Source organism: Aythya ferina, assembly GCF_964211825.1.
Source record: "Aythya ferina genome assembly, chromosome: 12".
Lineage (NCBI taxonomy): Eukaryota > Metazoa > Chordata > Aves > Anseriformes > Anatidae > Aythya > Aythya ferina.
In genome coordinates, this window is record NC_140308.1 from 919,233 (window position 1) to 932,341 (window position 13,109).

The following is a 13,109-nucleotide window of genomic DNA, read 5'->3' on the forward strand; positions in this document are numbered from 1 at the left end:
CACCTCCCACCAACCAGAAGATGAAGCTAACTTCACGTCTATAAATGCAAACGCTTCAGAATAACAAGGCTATTGAAAAGAGTAGATACATTTTTCCTCATTTTGCTAAAATCCTGGATCACCAGCTAAAAAATGGATCCTTGCAGGAGCCTCTCAGATGTGCTGAGCCAAAGCCTGGCTGCTCTGCACACCCCAACACATCGCTCCATGGCACTACCCACAGGGGCAGCGCAGACGGACACTGGAGCTAGCACGGCATCTCCCCACACAGCAACTTTAACTCTGTCCTCTTTCAATACATTAAAATGTGCTAAATTGTCTGGTCTCCAGAGCTTAAGGCAATAAAGGGAAAACTAGGGGGGAAAAAATGTATAAAGCAATTTTCCATCCTTCTGACAACGTACCATAGCTGCAAACATTTTCTGAAATTTTGCATACACAACATGAGGCTCCCGTGAAACTCACATACTGCAGGTGTCTTGTATATTTTTCCTGAGGAACGCAAAAAACTAATGAACCAAGTGGTTTGCTAGTCTGGCGTGCTCCAAATGGTTAATTTTGCTGAGTATCCTCACACTGAAATGGGCAAGAAACCTCACAGCTGATAATTATGAAATAATGTGGCCACAGGGGAGTTCCCTCCCCATTACCATTGGTTAGGGATTGTCTTATGTCCTGGAGCAGTAGAATTTTGATTATTTAATTGAAATTATATATATTAGCATGGATGTTCTTGTTAGCCATAAAATAAAATATCTAATATTTTCAATCTTGTTGCATCAACATCTTGTGGCAATGAACTCCAAGGGCTAAAAGCACATTATCTGAAAACATCATTGTTTAAATTTGCCACCTTTCAGTGTCACTACCTGGATGCTTGCATTAGGAAATAAAATAAAAATAATATAAAAAAAGGAGTGGGGGACAACAAATAACTGCCTATTGGCCTTCTTTCTCTCTTTTTATTTTGTAACAAGAATTAAAAGAAAAAAAAAAAAAAAGCTTTAACTGAGGCAGAAAAGTATGGTCGGTTATCCAGCATATCACATAATTTCTTGTCAATTAAAGTTGCTACAAAGCTCTATCTTCTACTAACAGACTTTAAAGCCAAGTGTTGGTAGTCTCCTTTATGTCACAGGGCCAATAAATTCCCAATGACCAAGTAAAATCCCAGACAGACATTTGTTTTATGATGTGTTCCAATCAAATGCAGGGGTTCCTAAGCTGGTGATTACAACTGCTGTCACTTGTATTTGCAGTAACTGCTTTACATATTTATTTGGTAACTCAAAATAGAGGTTAGCTAAAGAAGCAAACCTACAAGAGTAAAGCATCTTCTTGTAAAAGGCTTTTACTGTTTTCATTAACTTATTAAATTTAAACTCATTTTTCCTAGTTTTCACTTCTGCAGTTAATAACTTTTATATAGCAATTCTATAATTACATTAATAGAAAGTTAAATTTTCCCCCTTTCCCATAGCATTACAGCATTAATGGGATATTAACCAGTAAAACTGCACATTAAGTCAACTCATCTTCCACTGATAGGGCACATTTTAATTTAATGATTTTGAAGTTTTCAGCTTTTTTTTTTTTTTTCATTTTGTTTTGTTTGTTTGATTGATTTCTTTTTAAAAACTATTGCCAAGCTTCTGTTTTTCCCAGCATACACTAAAGCCCAGGCAGGAGCCCCTTTAGCCTTCCAGTTGCCACAGGGCAGTTTTTCTTCGTGCCCTGAAGAGCAGCAAGAGCCATGGGCACCACGTGGGCACCTTCGTCTGCTGGCATCGCACCCGCGACCCACGGGAACAGCCCGCTGGCCTTCAGCCTGCAGGAGCCCCTTTTTGCCTTGTGCCTTGTGGCTGGTAGTTTGCTGTTGTTTTTTTTCTGCTTTTTCTAAAAGCATATGGAAGTTGCTGTACTTTTAACACTGCATCACTTCGCAGATTTTAAGTGCAGCTACAGAAACAATGGAGCCAATAAACTGCAAAGGAAGGGCACGAAGGAACCGGCCCCTGGGAGCCCCGTCCCGGCTGCCACGGCAGCCTCGTGCCCTGATGCCGGGTGCCTCAGCCACTGGAACTGAGGTTAAATCGAACAGAATTTCTGTAATAATTCTAACAGTCAAAAACATATCTATGGAATATTAGATTTATGCAGTGGGAAGGAACCATCAGAAATGTTCCATTTAAGAAATATAAAGACTTACTGAGCTAGTGATGCACAACAGAAACACTCAGTGATCAAGGACATCACAGCCCTTTATAAACTGAACCGGTGGTTTCCCAAATTTAATATGCATGAACAGTGCATGTGAGTCCTCTTAAATCCAAGTACCAAACCCTGCCTGTTTAATAAATCTCACCAGTACTCCACTATTAGACAGGGGATTAAAACTAATCTATCAATCCCAAAACCAAGCACAGAGTGGATTAAAATGCAAAACACATGAGAGTATGAAGATGCTTAATGCTAAATAACAAACATTTCAATCACAGAAATCATTTTTATCTTCTTGTTTATGCTAAGTAGATACTATTAGGCTTAATATCTGTATTAACACAAGTGGGGGAAGAAACAGTTTTAAGGAGACCTAAATACTTGAACGCTACAGTATTGCTTGCAAGCAGAAGCTCTCTTGTTGAAAGTGAGTGCACCATGGCGTTTAAAATAATTGTTTACTCTCTGAGGCCGGCTCAATGGTGCTTGACCTTTTTCTATTTTTTTAACCCAAAGCAATGCACCCATAGGGTCTTAAGAAAGACAGAACTCAAACCTGTTATTTGCATCATAATATCTGAATATCACATTACCACCACTGCTGGTGATGTCACAGATGTTGCTCCTGTATCCCCATGTTCAGTTCAGCTTGTCAGCGAACTGTGGGTTTGGGTGCTTTGTGTGTTTGTTTGTTTGTTTTAAAGGATAAATGAAAAGAGCTCACTCCCCTATGGAATAAATATGGGAAGAAAAGATGAAGAGGGAAGGGTGGAACTGTGCTTGCCCATTTGAAACAGGGGAATGGCCTGAACTAACCCACCCAGTGGTTCCCACCTCACCAGCAATTCACTTCTCCATCGTCACCCCAAGCTCCTAACTCTGCAGTGAGTGCCCGTTTGGTTACTCATATCTCTGCCTTTGTGCATCCGCCTTGCAGAGAGAAGGATCTGAGAGCACTACACCCAGCTACGGTGAGTGAAGGCACTGCCCGTTACATCATAGCTTCCTAAAAATCCTCGGTGAAGACAAATGCCAAATGCTTGCCTGAATTCATTCATAGCTCGAGAGCATCCAAAACCTGCGGAACTGGACCTTTGTCTTCCATATCCCAGCAAAAACTACCCCCGAATCAATGAGTAATCATAAGATTTGATATGAAATAATATCCATCGGGGATTTGTTTGAGGTCGCCATCACACTCATTTCACTTGTAGGCATATCAGGTTGTGAGCTGATGTCTGCGGATGTGAAAGCTGGTGCATTAACCCAGTGGTATTATCACCAGCAGAATGTATAATGAGGGGAAGGCGAGCGGCTGCTCTGTGTGTGTGAGGATGGATAATGTCACACAAGTTCAGGCTATCTAGCTGGAGAGGAAAATTTGGTGACAGGATAAAAAAATATAAAGGAAAGCCACCCATCCCCCTCACCTCCATAACATTAACTTGTGATGATGTTTATTTGTCTGTGGGGTCTTGCTTCTGGTGTGGCAAGAGGCTGTGGTGCTATTTCAGCTGAAAACATACATAGTAAAGTTGCACTGCTCTTGTTCATATTTGCCTTGGTAGGTAAAGATTTTTTCTAAAGTGTCATCATTCACTAGTTACTGAAATCCTTCCACAACAGTATACATCCTTAATGGAAAGCATGAAATAAAGACAGAAGCAAACAATTTTTTTCCAAAGGCTGAGGCAGTTAGCCAACAGATTTATGCTGTCCTAATCTCTTAATTTTAGCAGAAGTCACAAATTCAGGAGAAGAAAAAGGGAAGAGAGCAGCAGTTTGATAGTTTCTACACAAATTGGAAACATTGGTATTTTATTTCGCCATAAAGTAACAAACACAAAATGCAAGCGCACACCCTCATCTTGTCCCTTTGTCAGTTACGCTGCATTTTCAGCTCAGTTTCTGCCTGCCCTTGCTCTCCATTGTGCCTGTACCTGTGTCATCCATGCACAAAGCAAAAGCGCACCATTTAAACCTATCAACAATCTGATACCAAAAAGCAAGACCTTCTAATATCACAAAAGAAGGCTCACACATCCTCAGTAGTTGTGGAAGCACTCATTAAAATACCATTTGGAGAGAGGAAACACCTTTGACAATGGTAAAATACCTGGGGAAAAAAATAGCACATGGGAGCTCCGGGCTCCAAGAAGCCGCCCGTGGGCAAGCAGAGGGGTCTGGGAGCAAAAGGAGAAGCAGCACAACCACCTCGGAGCACAGAAGTTACCTGGACCTCTACAACAGCCCTGTAGCAATGTGAGTCACCCAAAGCTCCGCTCAGCTTCCCCCAGCCAGCTCCCAGTCACACACCGGGCAGTAGCCATTATGGTTATTTTGCTCTTTCAGTGACTTTCCTCAGAAAAATGCCTCGCAGCTGGTGAGCTACCAGATGTAACCGAAGTGCCCGCAGCAGATATGCCCATGTGCAAATCTGTTTAGGCACAGAGACCTCAACTCAGGAAAGAAATGGGGCTGCAGCTCTGAAAATGGCCACACACCTCTGAGGGTCTCCAGCTCTCACCTTTATGCTTCCCTTCCCTTCGTGCGGGGCTGTACGAGGCCAGGCAGAGGTTTCACGGCACATGAAGCCTGGTGTTTTGGGACCAGCTGCATGGCCAGCACATTCTGGGTATAACAGATCGCTGCCCCGCAAGGCTGCACAGCATCCATGTGACCCCGAGAGCTCGTCCCCCAGGGTGGTCCCTGTCCCTGTCCCTGTCCCTGTCCCTGTCCCTGTCCCTGTCCCTGTCCCTGTCCCTGTCCCTGTCCCTGTCCCTGTCCCTGTCCCTGTCCCTGCCACAGCAGCCCTGGAACAAAGGGGGCAAATGGGCCCCTGCTCTGCTGCTGGGAGGATCAGGGAGGGTGCAAGTGTGGCGAGGTTTATAAGATTAATTCTTATCTCTCCGGGCAGTGGGTCAAGTCAGAACCGTCATTCAACTAACTCTATGGATAATCTCCCTTTATTACTTTCAATCAAACTAAGTGTCCGCAATCTGCGGTATGGTTACTCATTTATTGAAAGAAATTACTTGTAGAGCTTGATTATATAATACACGAAATATAAAACAGTCTGGGTAAGCATCCGTTGAGTTTTTACATATCTCATTGCATAGCAAAGCTTCTTCGGGCTAGCTGCATTAGCACTGAGCAGCTGTTCGGTGAGCGAAAATTCACAGAAAGAAGTGGACATTATGCTTGTCCACTTCCTAATTAAAATAGCAGGAAAAGAAATGTGATTAGGGTTATACTTGGCGTCATATCTAAAAATTTGCCGTTTGCAAATATTTAACAAATGCATTTTGTGAAAAATCAAATTTCTACTGTGTTCTTGTTAATGGAATTCTGCTGCAGCCCCTGGACAAAACAATGTAAAGCTGCCTGGATTGTGGAAATCATTCTCCTCCAGTGATGGATAATATAGCATGAGGTTTTGCTTGGTTTGATTAATTTCAGAATATTGCAGAGAAGCTGCATAATCCCTTAGATAGCACAGAAAAGAAGGAAGACATGATGAAGTAGGATAAAAGCGCGTAGTAATGAAGCACAGGCTGTTTCATATATTATGGAGAAGCTCACAAACTAATGTTATTTTGGCAAGTAGCAGCCACAATAAGGGGCAACACTGGAATGCACTTTTGCTTATGTGATTATACTATATGATCCGAGCAGTTTGTTTTTGAAAGCAAAAAAACCAAAAACCTGCTCAACATTTCCACGGCTGCGACTGGAGCCAGAGCAGAAATAGAAAATGCGCCTTTCCTTTTTTGCTGCTCGCGATGGCCATTATTTATAAAAGCACTGAATATGGAAAAGGCTCTGACAAATTTACAGTGGTGTTTGGATGGCTGAAGATGACGAATGATGGATGGGGGAGGCAGAGGATTCCCTTATTAAAGCATCAAATCTTCCCCTAAACATCAAGCAGACATCTGAGCCTCGGTCGCTCCGCTCGCACCAAAAATTGCCTCGGCCGCCGGGCTCCGATTTTGCTCCTCGGCTCCTTTGCACCCCCGTGCCCGGCGGTCCCCGAGCCCCCCACTCCTCCCAGGGCTCTACGCGCAGCCCCCGCCAGCAGCCGCCGGGGGCTGGAACGGGTTCGGGGCGCAGCCACGGGGGGGGCGAATCACGCGTGGGGCCCCGCCGGAGGGACCCCAAGGAGCGCGGGGAGCCGGGCAAGCAGCAGCCCCCCGACACCCACCCCTGGGTGCCAGCTTCGGTCCCTTTTGTCACCCACTGGGCAAGGCCAGGACAAAGCACGTGCGGAGATGGTTCCCCGGGTTGTGCCCCGAGGACTGAACGTGCAGCGGGGAGGCAAATAAAGGCAAAGCGGATACCCCAATACCGTAACTCCTGATGTGCACCGCCAGCACCCAGGGTCCCATTCAGCCGAGGTGCTAGAAAAGGGCTGTGCCAGCTAACGGGCAGCTGAAGCCCTGTGCGTGACTCCACGATGGCAAATGATAGTGGAAATTCTTTTAATTCCACGAAAAAATAATAAAGTACTTATTAATGGGTTTTAGAAAAAGTTTTACAGCTCAGCTTCAGGTCTGGAGGTGAGTGATTTCAGTTTCATCCAAGGAAGTAGGGACACACGCCCTGTTACAGGAACATCACAAAGCGCTGCGTGGACCTTCCACTGCTTCAAATAAAGCGAGAGCCTCAAAGTAACCAGAGAACAACAGCCAAGCCTCAGCCCTTTCACTGTATCCTCTCACTCCACCTTGGGGAGTTTCATAGTTATAGACAGAATTAGAAAGGTGTCTCCATTTGAAACGCGTTTTCTACATTGCAAGAAACCGTACAGTTTGAAAACATGGATGAACAAACCCATTTTCTGTACAGGTGGGAAGAGTCTGGTTCTTGGGGTTTTTTTTCAGTACCAACACCTGCCCTATTTTGGTTGGTGCTTAATCAATCAAATGGTAAGCTATTAATTTCAACCTTTCTCTATTTCCTTTAAACCAACCCCTTTCTCTTTTAAAGTGCACGTACAGACAAAAATAAAAACCATGCACCAGGACGAGGGGGGCAGCAGGACCGGCCCCGTGGCTGGGCAGGGAGGATCTGGGCATGATGCTTTCGGTGCTGGGCTGCCTCAGCCTCTGGCACACTGGGCCTTGAGCAAGGGTCAGACCTGCTGCTGCTTCCCCACAGACCACAGCGTCAGGCAGGATGCTTGTTTTATAATTTGGGCTTGCTCTCCAGGGACCTCCAGGCATTCTTATGGCATTGTTCACCAAGTGGGCATCTCCCTGGCTCGCTTGGTGTGCATTGGCACCAGCAGCATTTAGTTTTTGGAAGTGGCTGGGAGAGACAGAGAGACAGACATGCATCTGAGTAACCGCCCTGGCTTCTAGTTGTGATGAGCAGTTACTTATTGGGGCACAAAATTCTGTTCCGTGCTGCCAGAAAAAAAAATGCCTAAGGAATTTTCATTACTGAAAATATCTTACCATGTAACTTTACTCATGTGAGCAGCTCCTTTGAAGTCAACAAGATGACTCGCATGTGTAACTGTTTGCAGGATCAGACACTTAGTTTATCATTTTTAAGTTCTGCTTCAGTACTGAAGGATGATGAAAGTGTTTCAGTGGCATGGATGAGAGTCTGCAAGGCCCAAGGAAGAAGCTAACTTTGTCAGGAAGCACTTACTGAAGAGAGGTGAAGAGACCCCAGCAGTCGAGCAAGAAATGTCCAGGAGAAAAGGAAGCGGGGTGCAGGCACAGGGCGGCAGTGGCTGTGATCACATTAAGGCGAGGAGTTACCAAGATACAATGCTGGAAAGTGTAAGGTTGAAGTATCACAGTCAGAAGAGCAAATGGGATGCTGAATAATATGGAAAAATTGTGTGTAGCACATGTAAATCAAGCATTCTCAGCCACAATGTATGGTATGACCACCCGATTTCAAAAATAATATTGCATAATTAGAAGTGATTCAGAGCAGACCATCAAGAATGATTAGGGATATGGAAAAATCTCTCACATGACAAGAGACTGAAAGACTTTTTTTAAACCTTAAATAGGCAATAAATAAGAGGAGACATAATAACAGCATATAGGATAATGAATAACCTACAGGGGGTAGATCAGCCACTCCTGGGCTATCTCATAACACGAGTACCTGGGCATCCTCCATGAAATTAAAAGGTGATGCATTCAAAACCAATAAGGGGAATTTCTTCCACAAATGCAAATTAAACTTGGGAAGTCCCTGACTCTGAACACACTGAGCAGATGAACACAGATGAAAAAATGGAGTGTGCATTCATGCTAATACTAAAAATATACAGAATTATAGTAGTCAATTATAACTTTTTTAAAAAACAAAAAATTACCTCACTCATTTACTTTCTAATCACAGGGAATCCAGAGGAAAAAAATAGGCCATGGGCAGACTGTTCCACGTGGCTGGTGTGGGATTTCTCATTCCTTTTTCTGATGTATTTGCTCTGCTAATGCTGGACAAAGTCCCAGGTTAGATGGAGAAGAGGCCAATGCAGCCGGTGCCCCAGAAAGGCACATGCTACCAAGCAGCACACACAAAAAGAAAGGAGGAATAAGAAAAAAATAAAGTTAAAAAAATGGTATTTTCACTCCCAGTCCTGTTGGCAGACCTGATGGCTTTCTCCCATCGGCCCAAGGCAGCTCTTTCAGGCTGGGTGCCAGGCAGTGCGCGACACTCCGCAGCCGCAGTGCCCGGGTGCCAGCAGCGCCCTGAGCAGCAGCATGCTGGCAGTCACATTTTTCCAAAGCTCTGCTGTTACCCCCACCTCGTCCCACAGAAAAAATGCAGGCAGCACAGACAGAGGGCCACTGGCCAGAATGGCAACTCCCCAGACTGCCCCCGGCACCCCAGGGCAGCCCCCTGCAGCTCCCTTGGGTGCTGCCTCGCTGCCTGGCCCGGGGCTGGTGATATCCCTGTGCTGATAAGGACACACGAGGGCTGTTCTGCACCAACGCCCTCGTAGACCCAATTGCTGAGAATTTTCTGCCTTTTCTCCAGCTGACGGCTGGTCACGTGCACCTCACTGCCACCATCAAGCCCCCAAATGACAAACGTGACATTTATGCACCCCGTTCTCCCCGCAGCCCCGTTAGCTCTCCGTTACATTTCACACCTGCACCGACTTCACCCTCACCGAGCAGATTTTGCTCTTGAAACCCCCCCGTGATTCCCGCGCAGCTGGCGCGGCGACGTGCATGCAGCAGACAGTGCCGGCCCTGAGCCTCTGCCCTCGCAATCCCAGGAAATGGAATCCACATGAGAAAACATCCCCCTAACTGCCTTTTTATTAAGGCTTGTCGGAAAGCATTTTCTCCCTTTTCTTGTGTGGAAAATAAACCCCTGCCCATTTACAAAAATAATTGTTTTGCTCAGTTTAATCAAAAATGCAAAAAAAAAGGCTTTGCTTTCAAAAATTAGTTGTTGTTTTTCATGTTAAAGGTCAAAGATTTTCAATCAAGACAGATTTTTAGGTGAAAAAATCCATTTTCTCATAACACCATTTTTAGCCCAGAAAAGAACTACAAGTGAAGCTTTTTTTCCAAATATCTCTTGTCCTCAGCTTAATTAGTTTTACGGGTTTCTGTTGCCTCTCCAGCACGCAGTCCATGACACGTGAGCCTTTCCTATGGCCCTACAGGCAAATCCCAGCCCCTTCGGCAGCGTTTGTCGCAGAATTGCTGTGGAGGTTGCTGCCCGCTAATAAACGCAGGTGGTCCTGACCCCCTCGGTAACCAGAATCAGCATTTTTCCCTCACTGTCTGACACCACAGCTCCACCTGTCCCCGTGTGAAATGTCTGCCTGGCCACCAGAACAGCCTGGGGTGCAGTCCCACAAGGGGAAGAGCAGCTCTAGTGCATCGCCAGCTGTGACAGCCTGGGCACCACAGAACAGGGCAGCTCGGCCACCCGCTGCTGTGGTGCTCAGCTAAAACCCAGCCATTGGGTTGCATTGGAAGAGGGATAACATGCATTAGTGGCGATGGGAAACTTTTAAAAGTACCTCCGCATGGAAAGTCATTCATAGTTACACTCTCCTGGGAAATATATAACTTATCTGCGCCTCAGTAAGGGAGATAAATGTATTTTCAACTTGTCACAGTTGCATATTGCTTCTCGATACCTGTCCATACATTTTATATGCTTCGCATACCTGCGGTACGTCTGCAAAGATAAAGTACTACCAGCAAATACACACAACAGCAGGGAGCTGGATGATGCACGACCAAACAAAAAGATGATGGACCCGTATTCAAACAGCAGCTCGGGGGAGGCGGGGGGGTCACCGGGAGGTAGTTTTGATTTGTTTGGTTTTGCTTTTGTTGCGAGCGCTCTCAACCCACAAAATGAACCTCTGCAAAAAATAAATATATAAGGAAAGCTAGATAAGATATAAAATGTGCTTCCATCAGTTTCTTGATGGTCTGCAGTTATATTTTTGCATGGAAGTCAATAAAATTCCATGCAGTATGTGTTTTTCCAGTGGATGCAATTTTTACAAAAAAAAAAAGCTATAAATAAATTATTAGTTGGGTAAAGCTGCATTTGTTCTTAAAGGAGACCAGGATCAAAGTAAGGCAGTATGAGAGAAAAGGCAATAGATACGACTAGATTAGGCTGCGAACACCTTTAACTCTTCTTTTATTACTGCACCTGTTAGATTCATTTTTAATGATTTTTAACCTTATAATTTTATATTTTAAGTCTTTAATAAATCACTTTTACCTCCCTTGGGTAATGCATTTTGATATCTGTTTATGTATTCACTTTGGCACCTGAATGGCTGTAGTAGAAAAACCCTTCCATAGTATATTTAACATGGCAGACTCTAGGAAAATATAAAAGAAAATAAAATGAAAAACCTTCCATCCTATCTGTCTTCAGAGCCGTCAGTGCTGCAGCAGTGGGGTTTTGGTGGCTCCTGCTGAGCCCCCAACCCATCCTTCCGCACCTGCAGTCCAGACACAGGCACATGGGGGCCAGGGCTGTGAGCACACAAACCCCACACGATAGGCACCGGCTGCCTTAACTGCACATCAGAACGTGACCCACCAAGCACCTCTGCGTTACGATGCACATCGTAAGGACAGAGCAGAGCAGCGGGAGGAAAGCTGTGCCACGACCCCACACATGGGAAGTGTCTCGAGCTCAGCACCCCAGCTCGTGCTGCCAGCCATGGGGAGGACCCCCTGCTCCCAGGGGAGCAGGGGCTTAACATTAGCCATCCCCAGCATCTAGCTTCATGTCTCAAGGCACCGAGGATCAGGAGAAGTTGGCTGGGACGCTCAATGATCCAGTCTTGCTGGACCTCCGCCTCCTGAGCTTTTGCTAGCGCTCACAGCCTCCGCCCAAGGAACCTGCATAGGCCGTCCTTTATCAGGGGTTATTCCCCATCCCAATCGGCCCAACTAACAGTGATATGAGAAGTTTAACAAAGGAATTTCCTCCCCACTCATTTTATTCTTAAAAGGCACTAGAGGCTTGTAAACATTTGTGCAATAACGCAGCCCCGCAGAGGCACCGTCCTCGCAGCAGGCTCCAGCTCCTCGGCAGGCCCGAGGCTGGCGGGGCTGCGGGCCCGGCAGGCTCAGTCCTCCCCTCACCTGGAGCGCTGCCATCTCCCACATGTGCTCGAGCAGCGCAAAACCCACCTCCAGTTCAACCTCCTCCTTGTGTTACAGGTTGAGGAGAAACAGATGTCCCAGCCAGCCGCCCCGGTCTGCTCGCAGAGACACTGCTGTGCCTCAGCAGCCCAGGGTCGCTTCCCCACACCTCACGGGGGCGGTGCCACGTTCAGCGGGGTGCCATCCGGGGGATGCCCGTTCGTGGGCACGGTTAGGTGCAGTTGAAGCACACTGAAATGAGGTTTTCTAGATAGAAGTGAAGCTCAATTAAATGCAGATAGATGCATTTTGTCATATCGAGTACCAGTGTTCTCTGAAGGAGAGGCTGCACGTCTCAGGTTTGCAGAACAGCACGCTTTGCCTGCAAGCAGCCTACAGCTTCTCACACGAGGAGGTGCAAATCCAGCAGTTGATGCGCAGTCACCTGGGACAGCACTTGCCCAAGGCCCTGGCGCACTGACTTTTCTCCCCATTCTGGGGAAGGTAGACGTTGTTGCAGCTGGCTGGGTGAGCACCGACACACCAAGCAAACTGCAAAATGGCCTGGAAAGCGATGAGGAGAGGGCCAGAAGCATCAAGCTGTGCTGAGAAAGGCTGGAGAAGCCCTCAAGCAGTGAGCAGAAGGGAGCAATTTTAGTGCTGTTTTTCAGATGTACAGCAATTTTCTTGTCTGCTAATAAATGTACTACACCGCACATGAAGGCCGCGGCCACAAGAAAAATGAAAATTTCAGGCATACGTGATTCCTGAGCATATGCAGGAAGGCACCTTCATCTGGTGCACAGGGTTCGCCAGGGAGGTGCAGGTGGGTGAGGACGTTTGGACAAGACACCCAAGGAGCCGGGCGTCCAACCATGCAGCACGCCCAGAGCTTCACTGGCCCAGACAAAGGAGGAGCTGGCTGCAGACATGAGTGCTGACAGCAGCAGCTGGCACAAGATAACAGGAGCCCATTGGCTGCTGGCCGCTATGTTCCACTTTAAAAAATAAAAAATAAAAGTGGTGAGAGATTAGTTGATGCCTCCTAGTCCTTTCCAATCACATTGGATGTGATTTCAGTGATCTCCTAAAGCTGAGGAGTTTAGTCCTCATTCAGACAGAAGGCCTACAAGACCACAGAGTGAAAGCCGTGGGCTGATGCCACCTGCGAGGTCGGGGAAAGCCTCACAGGCTCGTGGGGCTGGCCCAAGGAGGCAGCGCGCCTGAGCGCCAGCCTCGACTGCAGTTACACATTCTGGTCTGGATATGCTCCGA

General features: G+C 46.3%; 1 long non-coding RNA gene across 1 annotated transcript in view; it reads right to left on the minus strand.

Moving 5' to 3' along the window:
• Window positions 1–11,999, minus strand: part of LOC311443094 — a 30,811-nt gene extending 18,812 nt beyond the window's left edge. Inside the window, exon 1 of the long non-coding RNA XR_014697079.1 lies at window positions 11,883–11,999. This is a non-coding gene — a long non-coding RNA (uncharacterized lncRNA). The remainder of the gene's footprint in view (window positions 1–11,882) is intronic.
• Between the last annotated feature and the right edge of the window lie 1,110 nt (window positions 12,000–13,109).